General features: G+C 43.7%; 1 protein-coding gene across 1 annotated transcript in view; it reads right to left on the bottom strand.

The window, feature by feature from the left end:
- The window catches only part of dcc (DCC netrin 1 receptor), a 375235-nt gene that overhangs the window by 194141 nt on the left and 165758 nt on the right, over positions 1-15336 (bottom strand). The gene's annotated exons all lie outside the window — the stretch shown is intronic.

Here is a 15336-nt window from a genome sequence, read left to right as displayed (position 1 = left end):
TCAGTGGTCTGGATTCTGTGGGAGAGGTTCAAGCCATTAAGATGCAAAGTGTCAGGTATGAGGTCATAGCGAACTGTCTTCAGCTCACTCGATTGTAAACAGGTTTGAAGGCAGGCGAAGCGGCTGCCATGTTCCAGCTCTGTTGTCGTCTTTGAACACGCGTCAGTAGCTCATGACTGAGAACGGAGATGTGAGACAGAAGCCATTTTGAGCCTCAGCAGAGAGGAGGAAGCCTGAAGGGCCTTGTGTAGCACCGAGCGCCACGCTGACGCTGTCAGTGCTACGAGACTACAAACACTGCGTGTCAGCAAACACACACACGGGAATGTCCTGTAACTGTCACCAGACTCACAGATATACATGATGCCACAGTATGTAAGAGCTGTTAAATGTAAAAACACAAAGAATATGGTGAAGAGCCAAGAGAGACAAAAAGACAGAAGCATGCCTTGGAAACGAGGAGACAAAAAGTAATCATTCTAACTGGCATGCCATCAAAAACATTTTTTTTTTCAAACAGTAATTTTTGCTTTGCTCCTACGCTTAGACTTGTGGTTAGAAATATAGTTTTGCTGAATTAAACCTAAAAGGTTATGAGGTAAGCAGCTGGCTGGTGCATCCTATGTTGGCACACATTTTATTTTAAAGTAAACATGTTTATTTCTGCTTTAAGTTTGGACATTTTAACATAGGAGTCTATGGATATTGACTCACTTTTGGAAGCGGCCTCAAGTGGCCATTAGTGGAACTGCAACTTGAATAGAAAAAAGAATTAAAAAAATTGTGAGAAGAAGAGTTGGAAATCAAGAAAATAAAATAAAAGGTGAGAATGAATAGAGGGAAGTAAAAAAAGACTAAAGGTTGAATGAACAAAGCAAGAGAAAAGAAAAGGAAGAAAGTTAGCAGAGGTAGAGCTCTGTATGTGCCTCCGATAGACACATCATTATCTGGAGGTGTAACTTTATCACTGCAGTAATGCTCTAATTAAGAGGTAACGATTTCCTTTAAAGTGTGAGCGGCTGCCTCTTCACCACACCGACAAACTACACACTCAGGTACATACGACACAGATCACAACACGGCTTCCAAGAATTAGTCTAAGTAACTAAACACAGGAGACACAGGAGACACAGGAGAACACGTCTAAAGCAATCAGCTTCCTCTTCAGTTCAGTGCTGAGGTCACAGTTCAAGTGGGTTTAGCAGCTCCAGAGAAACTTTGTATTACAGCGAGTGATAGAACACACAACTTTTTATTTGCAAATACAAAGTTAATTGAGTTTTTAAGACCACAATATCCTGCTTACTCCATCTTAAGAATAACAAGTTTGCTCTGGTTTTGTCAGCTGTGCCTGTCAGAGCTTGTGTCTAATTATCCAGTACTATTGTTTAACCTGGGTCTGAATGAATTTCAGAGGTATGAATTGTTTCAGCTGCACTAGTTAAGTCATAACATGTCACTTCATGAGAATGTTTAGCCAATTAGAGAGAATTCTTCATTAGACAGTCTTGATTATCATTTTGTCTGACAAAGTGAAAAAATAACAGTTAATGTAAGATCCAGAGTTATTCGTTTATTATCAGTTTTCTAATATTTTGTTTGGTTTTTTGCATTTATGTTCTTTAAAAAAATCTGTTTAGTTTCAGTTGGTTTGTTGAGTTGTTTTATTGCTCAAAATCATTTAGTTTGTGATATTGTTGAGAAGTTCAATATCAAAATACAACAGTACAAATACATTTTAACACAGAGACAGTTTCGGGCAGGCAATGGCGGACATGCGGTATTTCGCACTGACATCTACTCCAATGTTACAAACAGCTGATCGGATCGGCGAAGCGTGTTTCTGGAATATTATGTTTTTGTTGCTGCAAGTGCTTTTTATGCAGTTTTTGCAAAGCTATATGTGGAAGGAAACTGTGACCTAGGACAAGCTGATGGCATAAGATGTAAGTACAACTCCTCCGGTTTCATATGCAAAAAAAATGATTGCGCTAGCTTACGTGGTTGCAGAGCTACCGGGATTTAAAAATAGTTGCACAAAACGGAGCGTGCCCGCTCCGACCGGCTTTAAAGGGTTAATGACAGCATTGGTTAGATCTCAGCAATCATCATTGCGGGATATTTATGCCTGTGTAGTGTTATGTGCTTGGGTACCATAATATTCACCTGCAAACAGTTAATATTTGGACATGTAAAACAAACAAACAAACAAAACACTCCATACTGTATATTTTTTTTAAGTTCACATTCCCCAGTGGAGATCAGAAAACAATTCAAATATTCAGCAACATAGAAAGTGAAATGTGTAAACAGTATTTTATGGCTAATGCCTTACCCGGTGTTGTGATTTGACCTTCAGAATAAGTCGATCTTCACTTTCCCCTCTACCCCCAACTAGTTATGGCAGATGGCTGCCCCCTCCCCTGTCCATAAATGGCTCCTCATAACGAGTATAAAAGATAGGTGTAGCCAACACAACATCGCTGGTTGGTTGGTGAAGTCTTATTTTGAGGCTTTTAGCTGAACATGGTGATTGACAAGTCATTAGCCAATGAACATACCCTGGATAATCTTTCTTTCTGAATTTAATAATGACCATAATTTACAAAATGGCCTTCATGTTTAATTCATTTTGACCTGAAACTAGTGGTTGAGCCCTCAATAATCAGAAGTCTTTACTGAGGTCACAGAGAGAGCAAACTGAAGGCTGTTTTCCAGAAGCTACATCTATTCCTTACAATGTCTATGACTCCGTCAGAAATCTATTCTTATTAAATTATTCCTACCCACCACATCTGAATTTTTGCTTATGGTGAATGTCAGGTCGTTGGGTTTTCAGTAAAATAATGTAGGGTCTTTTCCTTACGATATAAGACATTTGTTTAGAGATATATCTTGTTTAATACTCTTCCAACCAACTCATGTCCTGTGTCTGCAATTTACCTGCTATGACATTTTATACTTTAGTTATATTTACTAAGCAACATATATATAAAAGTTTCAGTCAAAACTAAAATATTTGTAAAAAATATTAATATAACTAAGAACTAAAACATACAGAAGTGCTCACAAATCCAGAGTCCATAAAGGCTAAAAATACAAGACCAGCATTGTTATAGTCTATTAGGTAAAATGCAGTTTGTGTCTCTGTCTTGTATTGTGTTGTGTTGTTAGTATCAATCGATCAGCACAGCTGAATCTCCAGAGTGTTTCCCATCATTACCTTACCTCCCAAGTGACATGCAAACAGCATCAGCTCTGGTTAGCCAATTATTTTTTTAAATGGTGTAAAAAAAATCCCAGATGAGCACATCTATTTGATTGGATAAACAAAGCTAGGACACGTGGAACTAAGTTTTGAAAACTGACTTCACTCTGGAAGACTTCTTTCAAAAGTAGCCTTAAATCCATTTTATTCTGAAGGTTGACTCTATAGTTTTGTAAGAGGGAGTGAAGAACAAGTAGTGGAAATGATCATGTCATTTTATTCTGTTTTTTTTTGGGGGGGGGGTTTAAATCAGCGGCCAAAGAATGGCAAAGTGTTAAAAAGAATCCTTCCTATAACTCACAGTAGTAATGGGATTTCCAGCCAGGACAGCCCTACAATGTCCAGAGCCTTCAGGAACTCGGGGCGGACCTCATCCAGACCAGAGGCTCTGCCACCAAGGAGTTGTTTAACTGCCTCAGTGACCTCGCCCCCGGAAGTTGGCGGTCATCCCCCTCATCCCCAGATTCTGCTTCCTCCTCAGAAGACGTGTCAGTGGGATTAAGGAGGTCCTCGAAGTATTCCTTCCACCGTCTGACAATTTTCTCAGTCAAAGTCAGCAGCGCTCTGCCAGCACTATACACAGTGCAGGTAGAGCACCGCTTACCCCTCCTGAGATGTCTGACGGTTTGCCAGAATCTCTTCGAGGCAGTCCGAAAGTCTTTTTCCATGGCCTCTCCGAACTCCTCCCACACCCGAGTTTTTGCTTCAGCCACTGCCCGAGCCGCATTCCGCTTGGCCTGTCGATACCTGTCGGCTGCCTCCGGAGTCCCACAGGCTAACCAAGCACGATAGGACTCCTTCTTCAGCCTGGTGGCTCCACCATTTGGTTCTGGGATTACCACCACGGCAGGCACCAACCACCTTGCGGCCGCAGCTCAATGCAGCCGCTTCGGCAATGGAGATGCTGAACATGGTCCATTCGGACTCAATGTCCCCAGTCTCCCTCGAAATGCCGTTGAAGCTCTGGGTGTGCGTTGAAGATCTTGCGAACTGGGGCCTCTGCTAGACGTTGCCAGCACACCCTCACTACGTGTTTAGGTGCACCGGGTCTGTCCAGCATCCTCCCCTGCCACCTGATCCAACACACCACCAGGTGGTGATCAGTTGACAGCGCAGCCCCTCTCTTTATCCTAGTGTACAGAACATATGGTCGCAGGTCTGGTGATACAATAACAAAATCGATTATCGACCTGCGGCCTAGAGCTTCCTGGTGCCACGTGCACTTATGGACACTCTTATGTTCGAACAAGGTGTTCATTATGGCCAAACTGTGATTTGCACAGAAGTCCAATAACAAAACACCACCAATCACGCCCATCCAGGTCTCGCTGTTGTTACCCACGTAAGCATTGAAGTCTTCCAGTGGGACAACAGAGTCTCCAGGTGGAGAACCTTCCAGCACCCCACCCAGGGACTCTAAGAAGGCTGGGTACTCTGAACTGCCACTCGGCGCATAAGTGCAGATGACAGTCAGGACCCATTCCCTGACCCTAAGGCGCAGGGAACAAACCCTCTCATCCACCGGGAAGAACCCCAACATACCGACAGCAAGCCAAGGGGATATTAGAATACCCACCCCAGCCCGCCGCCTCTCACCAGGGGCAACTCCAGACTGAGACAGAGTCCAGCCCCTCTCCAGGAGACTGGTTCCAGAGCCCAAGCCATGCGTAGAGGTGAGCCTGACTATATCTAGCCGATACCTCTCAACCTCATGCAGTAACTCAGGCTCTTTCCCCACCAGAGAGGTGACATTCCATGTCCCAATTGCCAGTCTTGGTATCCGGGGGTCAGTCAGCCAGGGGCTCCGCTCCTGACCACCGCCCGGCACACAATGCACCCCACCCCTACGGCGCCTCCTGTGGGTGGTGGGCCTGCGGGAGGATGGGCCCATGTCCCCTTTTCGGGCTGGGCCCCATGGACTAAGGCCTGGCCACTAGATGCTCGCCCTCGGGCACCCTCCCCTGGCCTGGCTCCAGGGCGAGGCCCCGGTAACCTGTTCCCTCAATGTTTTCCTCATAAGAGTCTTCTGAATCGCTCTTTGTCTGGTCCCTCACCAGGACCAATTTGCTATGGGAGACCCTACCAGGGGGCAAAAGCCCGCAGACAACATAGCCCCTGAGATCCCTGGGGCACACAAAGCCCTCCACCACGATAAGGTAGCAATTCACGGAGAGGCAATTAAATATAAATATGAAAAAATATGAAAACAAAAAGAAGATTCACATTCTCTGTCATATGGGGCTGCATGAATAAAGTTTCTGAATCCTTTATCATCCGCAACTGAAAATAGTTGTGGATGATTACTGTACTTTTCTAAAGTGACGTTGTTGTCCCTGGCTCTCTGTCTCTTTCCCTCCGGCTCTGTTCCTGTGCTACAGTGAATGTAACTATGGCCCCTCCCCCCTCTTCCCAGCGCAAAGCAAAGGCTAGCGTGTGGAGTGAAGTGAAAAAAAGTGCAAGAGAGGGTGAGAGAAAGGAAAAAAAACCCACGGCTCGCGTCATTCACTTCAAAGAGTTGGCTCTAAGACCCGTTTTGTTCGCGACCGACACATCACTAATTCACAGAATATGCAAAAGGTTTCCCACCTTTTACATGCAATCCCGTTTTGTAAATACCGACAGTCCTTTTTTTAAATGCAAACACCAAATGTGGTAAATTTGTCCCTAAAATAGCAGGATGCAGACTTCAGTTTAACCTTCATGCTGTTTTCGCCAGAGCTACTTGTGTTTCTGCCAATGAGGCCGAAACACAGCTACTTTTGTTTGCTCCCTCATTGTGGAGGGATCCACATTTTTAATTTGGCACAGTATTTTTTTTTCTCCCTGGGGATGAGTTTGTGTCTTCTCCTGCGCTCAAAGTGGAGATCTCCTGTGTATAAGGCAAATGTCTTAACAACTACACCGTGAAGGCACACTCTTTAGATAATGATATTTTACGTTCAGGGTTGTAGGATAACAGCATGTTCTTCTATTTTTGACCCCTTGAGAACACCATATGTTACATGTACAAAATATAGGGGGACACGTAAGATTGTACCTGACAAGCTCAACGATTCTCAGGTGTGTTTTCATGTGTTTGGTGTCTGCTTGTAGTGTCTTCGTTCAGAAAAGACAAAAAAATATATAAAAAGTTTTCCTTAAACAAACTAAGAAAAAAAAGAATCGACTAAAGAATAAATGTTGTCCGTTTCTTCCTCTTCAGCAATCTCCCTCGTTACAGTCGAAGCTCACTGGCTGATTACCCAGCAGCCTTTGTTCTGTTTGGGGAAGTCCCTGAGCGTCCATCGATTGTTTGGATGCTGCAAGTTTAGCACTGATTACCTGGTCATCTAAGGAGAGGTTTATACAAAAGTGTGTGTGCGCTTCCTGGCACCTATTTTTCCTTTTTTTTCATTCTTTTAATAATGCGAACAACAGCAGGCAGGGCGGTGTATTAATGTGATTTCCTGCTGGAGGAGCGGTCATTCATATGGTAATGGAATGCATCAACAACTAGCTGACCCTCTCCCACCCCAGCCAGACACAACAAGTCTGACTCCACCTCGTCTGGGTAAACATGGATTATCATTTCCCATCATATCATAGAGAAAAGTTAATGCAAAGCCACAAAACAAAGAGAATCTGAAACAATACGACTGTTATGTGCTGTTGTGATCTTTTTATCATCTGCCTCATACACAGCATCAGCGATGCTGTCCCTCCATAGCTGCACCTGATAACTTCCACTCAGCATTCAAATGGAAATCAGCACCATCATTCATTTCAGTGAACATCTGCTGTGTGTGTGCTATCATCATGATAGCATCCAGTGAAGGGCACTCACACACATCTATAGCTTTAGACACACGCACGCACACACACACACACACACACACAGTTGAATTCTGAGCAGACACTCGTTAGCGGGCTCTTTCAATCTGCACTTAACTACCAATTATTAGTCATTAAGTTTATCCATGGAGGCTCAAACACCCCCACACACACCTTATCATCCACTCTGCGCGCATGATGCCTCAAAGAGTTAATGGGCTGTAAAGCCACTATCATTGAAGAGTGAAGGGCTAACATGGCTGCTGCTGCTGGATGTTGAGCCCATTTTGCATATCATTTTCATCCACCACTGCTGACCTTAATTTTAAGTGATGTAAATGTATTGTCCATAATGTGGGGACATTTAAAGGGAAACTGCAGCAATTTAGTGAAAGACTTCTGTAAAGTTGGGGTGACAGATAAAAAAAAATACTGACACATCAGCCTCTGCAGTAGTAGTTTCTAGTGACAGACCGTACAGGAATGCTAGACACAGTCACCATGACGTTACCCACTGGTTAGCGAAGTCCCACTGTAAAACTTCAAGCCTTTACCTTTAGAGAGTATTGCAGCTGTGAGTGTGGGGTGGATGTAACTGTGAAACTGAGGAACATGGCACTCATACTGGCTAATGACAAGTCCTTCAGCTTTATTTATGTTCTGTGTTGAATCTATGTACAGGGAACATGGCTTACATGAGGGGCCATGAATTGAATTTTAGCTAAAAATATTTACTCAGTAATTTTATAGTCCATTGATTAGAACAGACAACCTAAGCGGAGTTGCATGCTAGGAAATGTATTACTTATACTCTTTAAATATATATATATATATATATATATATATATATATATATATATATATGTGTGTGTGTATATTCCCGGGTGTCTGGCCCATTGCTACGGGCCATTCGATCCCTATACAACCGTTGCAAGAGCTTGGTTCGCATTGCCGGCAATAAGTCGGACTCGTTCCCGGTGGGTGATGGGCTTCGCCAGGGCTGCCCTTTGTCTCCGGTTCTGTTCATAATTTTTATGGACAGGATTTCTAGGCGCAGCCAAGTGGCGGAGGGCTTTCGCTTTGGTGGCCTCAGAATCTCATCTCTGATTTTTGCAGATGATGTGGTTCTGTTGGCTTCATCGGGTGAAGGCCTCCAGCTCGCACTGGAACGGTTCGCAGCCGAGTGTGAAGCAGCGGGAATGAGGATCAGCACCTCCAAATCCGAGGCCATGGTTCTCAGCCGGAAAAGGGTGGAGTGCCCACTCCGGGTCGGGGATGAGTTCCTGCCCCAAGTGGAGGAGTTCAAGTATCTCGGGGTCTTGTTCGCGAGTGATGGGAGAAGGGAGCCGGAGATCGACAGACGGATTGGGGCTGCAGCTGCAGTAATGCGGACGTTGCACCGGTCCGTCGTGGTGAAGAGGGAGCTGAGTGTAAAAGCGAAGCTCTCAATTTACCGGTCGATCTACGTCCCTACCCTCACCTATGGCCACGAGCTGTGGGTAGTGACCGAAAGAACGAGATCGCGGATACAAGCGGCAGAAATGAGCTTCCTCCGAAGGGTGGCTGGCCTCTCCCTTAGAGATAGGGTGAGAAGTTCGGCCATCCGGGAGGGGCTCAGAGTAGAGCAGCTGCTGCTCCACATCGAAAGGAGCCAGCTGAGGTGGTTCGGGCATCTGACAAGGATGCCCCCTGGGCGCCTCCTGGGTGAGGTGTTCCAGGCATGTCCCACCGGGAGGAGGCCCCGGGGCAGACCCAGGACACGCTGGAGAGATTATATCTCTCGGCTGGCCTGGGAACGCCTTGGTATTCCCCCGGACAAGCTGGAGGAGGTGGCTGGGGAGAGGGAGGTCTGGGCCTCTTTGCTTAGGCTGCTGCCCCCGCGACCCGACCCCAGACAAAGCGGATGACGATGGATGGATGGATGGATATATGTGTGTGTGTGTATATATATATATATATATATATATATATATATATATATATATATATATATATATATATATATATATATATCCATAGGTCCGTCATCCTATTCATCCCATCATGGAAGGACAGGCCCCTGCACGGTATGTACCACCGGCAGATAGAGGAGGTGGCTGATATCCAGAAATCCTACCAGTGGCTGGACAAAGCTGGACTGAAAGACAGCACAGAGGCACTAATCATGGCAGCACAAGAACAAGCTCTGAGTACAAGATCCATAGAGGCTGGGGTCTATCACACCAGGCAAGACCCCAGGAGCAGGCTGTGTAAAGATGCCCCTGAGACAATCCAGCACATAACAGCAGGGTGCAAGATGCTAGCAGGCAAGGCATACATGGAACGCCATAACCAAGTGGCCGGCATAGTGTACAGGAACATCTGTGCCGAGTATAACCTGGAAGTCCCGAGGTCAAAGTGGGAGATGCCCCCAAGGGTGGTGGAGAATGACCGAGCTAAGATCCTGTGGGACTTCCAGATACAGACGGACAAAATGGTGGTGGCTAACCAACCGGACATAGTGGTGGTAGACAAACAGAAGAAGACGGCCGTAGTGATCGATGTAGCGGTTCCGAATGACAGCAATATCAGGAAGAAGGAACACGAGAAGCTGGAGAAATACCAAGGGCTCAGAGAAGAGCTCGAGAGGATGTGGAGGGAGAAGGTAACGGTGGTCCCCGTGGTAATCAGAGCACTAGGTGCGGTGACTCCCAAGCTAGGCGAGTGGCTCCAGCAGATCCCGGGAATAACATCGGAGATCTCTGTCCAGAAGAGCGCAGTCCTGGGAACAGCTAAGATACTGCGCAGGACCCTCAAGCTCCCAGGCCTCTGGTAGAGGACCCGAGCTTGAAGGATAAACCGCCCGCAGAGGCGTGCTGGGTGTTATATATATATATACACACACACACATATTGTTAAACATTCTTAAACACATTATTATGTGTGTGTGTGTGTGGGTGTGTGTGTGTGTGACGTATAGAGAGAAGCTAGTCCATTGGAAATAAATGTTGAACGATGATATCTGTAAATGACTTTGCCTGTTATATAGCGACCAATCCAGTCAGTCTGTGAGGATCTGAGGTTAATGGGCTCTTTGGTTTTACACTCATAGATACTACAGCACCTATGTTATGTTATGTTACTTTAGTGAGGCTGAATCTCTTTCGGGCTTCTGTCAGCCTAACTGAAGAAAACTGAGTGAGTGTAACCTTGTATTGTCCTTGGGCCAAAAATGGTCCCTAGGTGAATGTTCAAACAAGTATATGGGAATCCCGAGCATAAATTTAGATACACGTGTGTTCCCTGGACCTCTGGCTGTAGTTGCTGTCCATGGTGCTGATCATATAATATTAATAATATATTATTTTCAGCCTTACACACTGTTCTCTCAAAAATCTCAAAAAGAAATCTCGTTGTATAGAAGTCATCAGAAACGAGCCCTAGTTCTCTCTTGATTTGTGATTTATGCGGAGACTGAGTTGATGCACCATATGAGCAGCATTGGTTTGCCTCACTCATAATGTCTGATATAAAAGAATTAAGGCTGCAAACATTTTATTGTGTAACTTAAATAGAATTAAATGACTCATTAGGGGCCGAATAAGGAATACAAGGTGACTAGTTTAATGAATCAAAGGGTTTTTTTCTAGTACTTTCTCATTCACTGCCTGTGTATTCCCTATAACCCTTATTCCTTCCACCACTGAGGTCCTCGTGACAGGGCCAAGTAATATCTGATCTGAATTTAAAAACAACCTGCTGCCGCTGCCAAAAGTGACATATTCACTTAAAGGACCAAATCTGGTGGAGTCTTAGAGGAAATTTTTCTCTAACAGGTTGATTAATATCGGTCTCAGTGAATTTACCATTTTGATTATGTAGGAGTAAAAATGTCAGTTTCTATTTGCATTTCAAACCAGATTCTGTCCTTGGGATGGGAACACAAAGATTTACTGCATTTTAAAATCTCCCAAGTGTTATTTAAACAGCTCAAGGTTATTCAGTTTGACCTCACAGCTGTGGAGCCACTTTGGCTGAATTTGGGTGTGATTTAAGCAGAAATGTAAAAAAAATAAAAATAAAATTGGCTTCTGGAAAATTACCGCATTCTGTGTAACTGTAAGCACATGTAATAATTTGAAGAGCAGTGCCATATGTCTATGTATTAGCACAATCTTGGATTATTCCTAATGACAAATTGATCCATGTCCATCGGGGAATTGGATTTGTAGATAGATGATGTTTTCAGGTTCTTTCTTACCAATGCTTTACCAGTATTTTAACTCTAAACCTGTGTCAGCTTTGACAATTACATTCATACTCTTCTGCACCACCCAAGCAAATGTGCTCTGTCTCTGAGGGTGGCAAACGTGATGCCAACAGGTACTTTTCATGGATGTTGTGTTTGTCAAAGCTGAGAAAAGGAGAAAACTCATCAAGAGCACCTTTTTGTCTCTGTGTGCCACTGAAAACAAACAATTTTCAATCAAAATGAGGCACTTTAGGCTTCCATGTCTCAGCAGGGCCAGATTCATTACAACTCCAGCACAAGACTTCTTACAGAGACTCTAACCATTCACACCGAGAGCTGCTGAATCTTCTGTCTGCGCATTCTTAAACAAGTGCTCATTTTTGACAGAATTACTGAGCGAGCACAAAGCAAAGAGGAAAGGTAATCAGTTTGCAAATCAAGATGCACGGCCTGGCATGAATCAATGTGTGAGAGCAGGGCGAGTTCAAAGAGCAGCAAGGGAAACACTTAAACTGGTGTCCATCCACGAGAGCACGCTACAGATACAGTTTCCCATTTATTAGAGGAAACTTCAGTATACTCAGAGGTACACACTCTCTCTGCATACTTTCACCAGTATGCTTAGTGGAAATGCAATGTGCACTACCATAGGACACTCTATAAAGTAACAGACTACTCTTTAATGGCTGTATCCTTGTAATGCATTGAGTTACATCCAGGTCACCACTAATCTAGGTACTGTTAGGGGTGGGTTTGGTTTAAGGCACATGCAAATTAAATTTTTCATGAAAATTGCTCAGGGTGAGGCTTAAAATTGGTATCATCACTGGACACAAGCTCGATCTTAGAGGGTTACAGTGTTACATACAGGCAAAAACGGGGTTACCTGATCTTAGCTCTAAACGTGTCATCAGTGACTTGGTGGATGTAAAGAGGTTACATGTAACAATAATCAGAATTCATTGTTTACTCTGTTCACCTCTTTAAAACTATTATTGTTGTACAGAAATGTGGTCTAAGCAGCTTGAAAGAAAGTGACTGGACTTCATTAGATAAATGCTTTTGCAAATTTCTAGTTTCAAAGCAGATTTTTTTTAATCACGTGACACACTTTTATGAGGCCATTTGCAGGATTTGGACTTGTTTTAAGACTATCATCATTCCCTTAGCACAGACATTAGACACCGCTGTCTTACCAGAGACTTTCAAACAAGCCAACAAACCTCCTACATCTGGTTGTTTTTTCCCAGAATTCTCTGGGATGTTAAATTGTGACACCATGTTAGCATTAGACTATTTCTGGCTGTTCATCATACAGATGAAGCCATTAGACTTTTCTGTCACAGAACTGTTTCCTGACAGTTTTTTAAACGATTTTTTTTAAGTTGCAGGGCTCCACACAAGTGATAGATTTCCCCTTCTTTATTACCCTCTTCACAATCAGTCAGGGCCTTTAATGTGTCGTGTTTTCATAATCTCAGGATCTACCGTGTACGTGTCTTTGAAATCATGTCTCTGACTGAGAGGGTTGTACAATTTAAAGCACTTTGAGACGACTGTTGCTGTTAGGACATTGGTGCTATATAAATAAAACGGAAATGAAACGTTTATTTTTAAATCACTAATATAATAAATTAGCATTTGTTTCATAACTCCCTTGTTGTCTTTTATATGTTCAAGAAATAATGTGTGGCTGTCACAAACCTGAATTTGATCAGCACATTATCTGAGAACTACTGGTATAACGCTGTGAGGTAAAAATGTAAAACACTTTAAAAAAAACTTAGAAAAGATAAAAAAGATAAAAAGATAAAAACTACATTGCATTTATTGGGTTCAGAGATCTCATCGTTCTCATTTTACTAAATCACATTTACTATATTCATGTACACTAAAGTATTCAGTTTTACATTACTCAAGGTTAATGTCACGGCCAGGTGGATCAGCTGCACGCTGATCAGCTCTCTCTCTCTCGCTCTCGCTTGGGTGGAACTCACTGTGGGTTCACACCCTCGGCCCACGCCCTCGACAGATGAGACACCTGGGTCTCATTAAGACGATCAGCATTTAAATCAGGAGGCGACTGCTGTTCATCGCTGGATCGTTGTCTACCACGCGTTAGTGAAGTCAAGCTACAGCAAGTCTAGTTAAGAGTATTTTCCTTTGTGTGTCGTACTTAACCCTGTCTCCCTGTCTACAGAGCTTCCTGGATTTTTCCCCGTGTGATTCCCGTGTGGCAGTGTCGGAGTGTGAGCCTGTGATCGTGTGTGTGGATGATCTGAAGAATGCGTGCTCTCCCCCTGGACTTCCCTGGAGACCCCTCACTCAGCTGTATATAGCACCCCCCGCACCTTCTTGTATATACACCTGGTGAATTATAAATAAATCCTTCTTGTGAGCATCAGAACCGGAGTCCTGCGCTTGAGTCCTCCTCCAAACCGTAACAGTGAAACTGAAAAGCCTTTAGAGATGTTTTAATGGGTAACTGGGGGACCAAAGACTCTATTTAAATAGTGCATCTTTGATCAAAACGCAACTGAAATTTCCTTTATGGACTGAATGACAATGAAATGATTTCTGAACAGAAAAGTAAAAAAAAACAGAGAGAAGAGAAGGTCAAATATCCAGGGAACAGACAAAAAATTATATTAACAATTGTTTAAAACAATTACATTGTTAAAATAGCTTTGTTTAATGTTCACTTTACAAATCAAACTGGAAGAAGTGGGAACTCTGTGACTAAGATTGGATTGGTTTGGGTGTTTTAAACTGGTGATCTGCATTTTCACCACAGAAAGGTTTCTCAGAATCCACAACACATCCGCCCTTAAAGCCAGATGGCACTACAACAGCAGATGACCACTCTGGGTTCCACTCTGGGTGTCCCGTCAGCCAAGAACACAACTCTGAGACTTCAGTGGGCACAGGCTCACCAGAACTAGACAGTTTAAGATTGAAAAAATGTGGTCTGGTCTGCAGATGGCCAGTCCAAAATTTGGCATTTGCAGCATGAATACATGGATTCAACCTGCCCTGTGTCAACAGTCCAGGCTGCTGCTGTTGGTGTTGTAAATTGTGTAGGGAATGTCGTCTTTCCAATCAATTATGTTTATCACGCTATAACTGAGTATATCTGCTGACCACGTGTGTCCAAAATAAATTGTGTCACAAAGCAAAGTTGGTTTCATAAACATGGAAACTGGTGTAGTGGACTTCAGTGACTTTCACAGTTACCAGATCCTGAATCCTGCAAGACCTTGAGGCTGTTCAAGAGCAGTGTGCTAGCATAAATGTCATAGGATCTCAGAAGAACGTGTCCAACATCTTGTTGCCATTTATGGTTTTGCATGTGGATAGTTGACACTAGATAAACTGAATCTGGCACTACGGTAGTCCCCTTTTTATTGCTTTGGTAGAAGAGTAGAAGAGTGACCTCTTATAAATTAGAGGATAAGTCGGCTAATGCTAGCTAGCTTGGTTAACAAGCTGCATTCATAAAGTACACATATCTGGTAATTAGTGCTACGTAACATTCAGTTTTCATGGTAAATGGCCTGTATTTGTATAGCGCTTTACTAGTCCCTAAGGACTCCAAAGCGCTTTACACATCTAGTCATCCACCCATTCACACACAGGTGATGGTAAGCTACATTGTAGCCACAGCCACCCTGGGGTGCACTGACAGAGGTGAGGCTGCCGGACACTGGCGCCACCGGGCCCTCTGACCACCACCAGTAGGCAACGGGTGAAGTGTCTTGTCCAAGGACAAGACGACTGAGACTGTCCAAGCCGGGGCTCGAACCGGCAACCTTCCGATTAGAAGGCGAACTCCCAACTCTTGATCCACGATCGCCACTGTACTAGACTTTTTCAATGGTCTCTTAGTACAAAAGCCATTGTCTTGTCTTCTAATTTACCATATGAGGTGAATCGTCCAGGTTTTCAATGCGCCCCGCATGTTAGGTCAATGCTTTCTGTTCAATCTGATGGTAGCTGTTTTCTAATGAAGTCCTAATAAAATGTTAAA

This window comes from Aulonocara sp. 'chitande type north' Nkhata Bay, linkage group LG7 (genome assembly GCF_057382095.1).
Source record: "Aulonocara sp. 'chitande type north' Nkhata Bay isolate Kocher_YH1m ecotype deep benthic linkage group LG7, A_spYH_male_GT1.1, whole genome shotgun sequence".
NCBI lineage: Eukaryota > Metazoa > Chordata > Actinopteri > Cichliformes > Cichlidae > Aulonocara > Aulonocara sp. 'chitande type north' Nkhata Bay.
This window is presented reverse-complemented; position numbering and strand designations above follow the sequence as displayed.